Below are 5,904 nucleotides of genomic sequence, written 5' to 3'. Positions count from 1 at the left end.
TTCAGAGCTCTTTAAAGTAAAATATTAAGAAAAGGTTTTCTGAGCAATTTTCATATAGGTAATTTGAAGCAAAGTTGGGCGAAAAAATAGCTGTTTAAAAAAAATGCGAACTTAAGATTTTATATCTCCAAAAGTAATTGCGGGATGTACATGAAACTTTGCATACCATAACTCACCAACACAAGGTCTTAGAATATAAAATTTCATTATCCTAATGCTTTCCATTATTTCACAACTCTGGTGTGAATTTGGCGATTTTTCAAAAAGTGCTAAATATGGGTATCTTTAGTCAAATTTTTCAAAAAAGTGTTTTCTCCAAACTCTTCCAAACTATGGTCTTTAGAAAGAGCATATTCTAAACTATATAGAAAAGAGGATTTGGTTTTGCAATGCTAGTATATAAGGCCCTAAAAAGTAGCATCATCAAAGAGGTGCACTGGAAGTTAGAACAAATTTTTCTGGCCCTCAAATTATACCAAAAATCTTTTACTTTGCCTTATACATTTTTATTAATGACTGGGATAAGTGAAATGGATGTGTGGGACCTAGCTTAAGTCCAAATAGAGAATAAAAATAGAAACTATTATTCATTAATCCCCTCCTCTCTCTCTCTCTCTCTCTCTCTCTCTCTCTCTCTCTTTCTCTCTCTCTCTCTCTCCCCCCCATGCTGTCCTCCAAGGATAGTAACAACTAAATTATCAATTCTTTATCCAATTTTCTGCTTCAGTTAGCAACATCTCAGTTAAGATTCACCATTTTGTCTGCAGTTTTGTGTAATAAACACTTCCAATTCAGCTGGTGCGGTAAGAGCATATCCTTCTGCAAACAAGAGTTTTTTTGCTGAAGCACTCACTTATTGCCTTCCTTATTCTCCCCATTGTTTTATTACTTCTACTATATCATTCAGTCACCGTCATCAGCTGTCGCACTATTTCCACACGTCATCCTAACACAGTGATACCACCTCTACTTCTGGTATGTGGTATATTCCCCAAAGCCTAAGTCACCTCGTCCCCCAAATCCACCCATGTTTCCTCCTACACACCCTGGAAACTCCTTCAAACATTCTGTGATGACATACCATCAGTTCAAAATTACCGAGAGCTGCTTCTAACCATGTTACCTCATTCTATGTCTACCATTCATTAAATAACACCTGTATCACCCATTGATAAACACATTTGTTGATGTGCTTGGTGAACAGTGCTCACTGTTAACGTGGTCATTCTGCAATGCTCCCACTGCAATAACAAGCCATAGTCCACTTAAGACTGGATTTATCTTCTCTCCTGGCATAGCTCATCTGAGGACAGAGCATGTGTCTCTCATGCAAAAATCCACTGCTCCTGCACAGCAGGTAATCTTCCTTGTACCAGACATACAAAGAAAACTCCCTTACATCCTAGTTCTTCCCATGTAGACGTACTATAGCCATTTCACTTCAAACCTCTTGCACACAACTCATCTCCTGTTTCCCACTTTCTTTCTGGCTCAGACCTCCAATTCTTGGGTTAATCTAATGACTTGCCACAAGTTTCATATCTCCACATGCAGAATTATCGTAGACAACTGCATTTTGAAAGTCACTGGTGACAGTTTCACAACCTGATATTGGCCTTGACACTGCATAAAAAGTCTTACTATTTGCAGTGTGTGAAGTCGATAGATTTCACATTGGCCATCCTTGTCTTGGGGTGATCTTTTCCTGCGAGTCACTTCTTCCTCTTGTTTATACAGTGCCAGTCTATTTGCCTTAACCAACCTTTTCATTTCTTCTCTTGCCACCCTCACAAATGCGTTAACCTATTGTCCTTCTCTTCTTGTTTTCCTATGTCAATAATTCAATGCATGTTATGACCATATACCACCTCATATGGCTAAAAACCTGTAGTTTTTGCTATTTTGATTTGTAGACAAAGAAAGGTAACTTGAACAGACATCACAATTGGTATGTGTGTGCTATTGGTATTATAGCATGCTCCCTATTGCTTCATGCACCGTTAACATGATCCTACTAGCTTGACAATGTGGATGACTTGTCCTCAATTTCTCCCCACATTACAGCTTCAATTCCTTCAATAAATCCAAGATACAGATGACCCCCTTGATTTGTTATTTCTGGTACCTTTAAGTACCCTGTTATTAATTACTGCTTGTACTAATGTTGCTGCCTGTTCATTTGTCACTGCGACCATTTAGACGGGTTATGAAAAATGATTAATAATAATAAAACATCAATGCCAAAATATTCAACCTCCTAAGTCGCTTGTCACTTTTCAATGAGTTTAGGCTTGGCTACCATGGGACCTCTGCCATTGTAGCACCTTCGCACTTCCGTGCTGCATGTCTATCCTCCCTTTGGAACATGTCACACTTTTTGTGAATGACATCGAGGTGCAAGAACTTCAGCACACAGACTACAGTTCCTTCTTTCGTAATGTATCGTTCTCCACTTTGGTGTCTGAGGTTTGGCTTTGTTTCCTCTTCATCCCTATGCAGTTCTGAAGGCCAGCCCAAGTGTTTAAAGTGTAACATGTGACGGGGTAACACGTAATTACCATCTTCAGGTCTGCAGGTAGAATTTGCACATAGATGGTACAGGACAGGTCAAAGGAGGGATGGTAGTTTAAGCTGTAACACTCCCAAATTGCCATTTAGTCCCTCTGTCAGAAGTTTCGGAGGTGTGATCCATCGCCTAATGAGTGTGGGCTCCCATCTGGGGAAGGGTCCATCAGCAGGAAGGAACATGCTATGCCTTTGGAGATGATGGCGGTCTTGGGGATTGTGTCACAATGAGCCAATTCCAATCTGTGTCTACTAAATGTAATGGAAATGCGCTAAACATTCAGACTCTTCCAGCTTGCACATTGGTTCCGTATACCACATAGTGGACATTGTCATTTCTTTGCTACAGTTAATCCATTTATTATTCAGAAAGGTGTTGACACAATTACTGGCCCTGTGAAATCCTGCTCTCATTTATGCAATTGCACTTTGCTTTTGGAGACCAAGTGTGGTCCTCAAGCCCAACAACTGCTTGCAGCTTCACTCCTCAAAAGCTGTCATGTTAGTGGTAAGGCCCATCGTATCCTGAATTCATGTGGTTGTATTTACACCAGGCTGCTCGATGGTCAGAATGAAGGACAAATCCAAATGTACCTTTCTGATCAGTGTGTCATTGCAGTCCATTGGATAATGAAACAGGTTGATGCAATGTTAGTTCATACATACTCTCACTTCTGATAGAGTAGTGCCTCTGATGACTTCATAACTTGTTCTATCTCTGACAAAGTCAAACCACACATTTGAAGCTAGACGAGCTGTTACCACTGCTACTGTAACAACCACACTTCTGTCACAACACAGCCAAATGTTACTTGTGGTAGGGATGCTAGTGAGTGATTACCTGCCTTCTCCTCCCTCCTGCATAAATTGCAGTGGCGACCATGCAGCCTCATTCCGAGATGAGTCATCCCGCAGATCTGAGTGAAGGCTTGCAAGTTGTTGGCTAGTTGAAAGCGCTGCATTTTTATAACTAGTCATACACACATTTATAATTACATAATATTTTGGTGATAATGTAATATGTTGCTAATAATCTACATCTATGTTAAATGTTCTTTCACAGTATAACAAATTTTACTTACTACGAAGGGTTTAAGCTTTTGTCTGAAAATGAGGGCTCATTCATTTCTTCAATTTACTGTGGTAATTTGTTACAGTTTCATATCATTATAAAATATACTTTTTGTGTCTTTGCCTTGTTCTTTCTTTCTATCTAGATGGAGGTGTTGACAAACTCTTGTTTCATGGTCATGTATTAGGCTTCGTGATGTACATGTTGAGATTTTTATTAATGAACATTGTCCTAAAAGATATAGCCCCAAGAAACTGTTAGAATGCATAGCTTTCTAAATAATTCTAGACAGAGGCCCCTGTTGTTGCTGTTTGTTGTTATCCTTACGGCTCTTTTATGTACTTCGAATACAGTTTCTATGTTACTGGCACTTGTTCACCAAAACATGATCTCATAGCTGAGGACTGAGAGTAGATATTTGTAATATGTTATTTTAAGACCGGTATTGCATACTGGTGCAAGGATTCTAAGAGCATAGCATGCTGTGGATAATTTCTTTGCCAAAATGTTGACATGGCTTGTACATTCCAATTGGCTGTCTACATTCATCCCTAAGAATTTGGTACTTCTTACACATTCTAATTCATTATTAACAATCTTTATTCTAGTGGCATTGTGTTTTTTGTTCAATTGGAAGTTAACATAGTTAGTTTTCTTTACATTTAGGGTTACTTTATTTTTTAATGACGAGTTGTGGACATCATTGAGAGCCTCGTTTGCTCTTCATGACAGTTAAGTGATTTTCACCTGTTATTACTATGTTGCTGTCATCAGCAAAAACTATTTTTTCTCCATGTCTGATACTTTTTGGGAAGTCGTTAATGTATAAAAGATCAAATATTGGGCCTAATACACTTCCTATGGGACGCTTATATTCACATGTTCTGGGGCACAGGTGTTCTACAAGGGAATTGTTTGAAACTTGTGGTATCTCAACTCGCTGTACTGTTTTCCAAGTATGATGTGAACCACTTCTTTGTCACAACTCTTATTCCTATTTGCCCTAATTTATGAAGTAAGATTTTGTGGTTGACTGTATCAAAGGCCTTAAACAAGTCTAAAAAGATACCACTTCCATTTCACCTTTGTCCAGTGCTTCTAAAATTACTTTAGTGAACTGTGCTATAGCAGATAGTGTGCCTCTTCTGGGCATATAACCAAATTGGTCATTGGAAAGAAGGTTATATTTATTCAGGTAATTTAGCAGTCTCTTTTTGACTAGTATTCCTATTATCTTAGAAATGATACAGTATAGAAATCGGCCTGCAGTTCTCTAAATTTTCAACATCTTCATTTTTAATGATAGGTATAACTTCTGCTTGTTTTAGGTACTCCGGAAAGTATCCAGATTCGAAAGATTGATTAATTATGTCTGTTAATTGGCCTTTTATGGAGTCTATCCATTCTATAATTATGCAGACTGGTATTTCATAAAGTCCTACTGAAGTTTTATTTTTTAGTTGTACTACCAGTGCCACTTCCCTTTCTGTAATTGGCAAGAGCACCATTGTTTGTTGGATGGTTCTGAGTGGACCATACATATATGGAAATTTCTGCTGTAATTTTTTTTTTGCAATACTACTGAAATGGGTTTACAAAATCAGCTAATTTCTGAGGGTTGTCTCCTGGTACATCTTTGTTTTTAATATGTCAATTGAGTTCCTTTTTAGCAGAGTTAAATGCTTCCTGTTTGATGTTCCAGGCTGCTTTTCTCTTATTTTCAGCTTCAAGTAATATTTTGTTGTTTCAAAGTTTTTTGCAGCTAGCAGCACCTTTCTGTATATTTTCCTGTACTTTTTGTAGAATTGCAGAACTTCTGAGTTTGATTATTTTTTATGGAGTTGAGGTAGTTTGAGGATTTTTTGATATGTGTAGTTACCCATTGATTTCTCTTTGTAGTTTTACTTTGATAGTTGTGGGAAATGTCGCTTCAAATCTGAGTTTAAAAATAGACATGAACTTGATAAATTTGATTGGCATTGGTTTCTGCATAGGCTTCCTTCCAGTCTTCATATTCTAGCTGGGATTTAAACTCATACAGGGCTGATTTGGAAAACATTCTATTTTATGTACACAGTTTAGGAAGAGTTTCTACATGCATGTTACTTTTTAAGATCTGGCAGAGGTCGTCTGATAGGCCCAGGTTTTGGACAATGACATTTTTTCTATCAATATCTGTAGCTACATGATCTATTAATGAGGAAGATTCTTTTGTTGTTCTAGTTGGACAATTAACAAGGGAGGATATTCCAAACAGCTTAGAATAT

Source organism: Schistocerca gregaria, chromosome 7 (genome assembly GCF_023897955.1).
Source record: "Schistocerca gregaria isolate iqSchGreg1 chromosome 7, iqSchGreg1.2, whole genome shotgun sequence".
Taxonomy (NCBI): domain Eukaryota; kingdom Metazoa; phylum Arthropoda; class Insecta; order Orthoptera; family Acrididae; genus Schistocerca; species Schistocerca gregaria.
Note: the sequence above shows the minus strand (reverse complement) of the source record.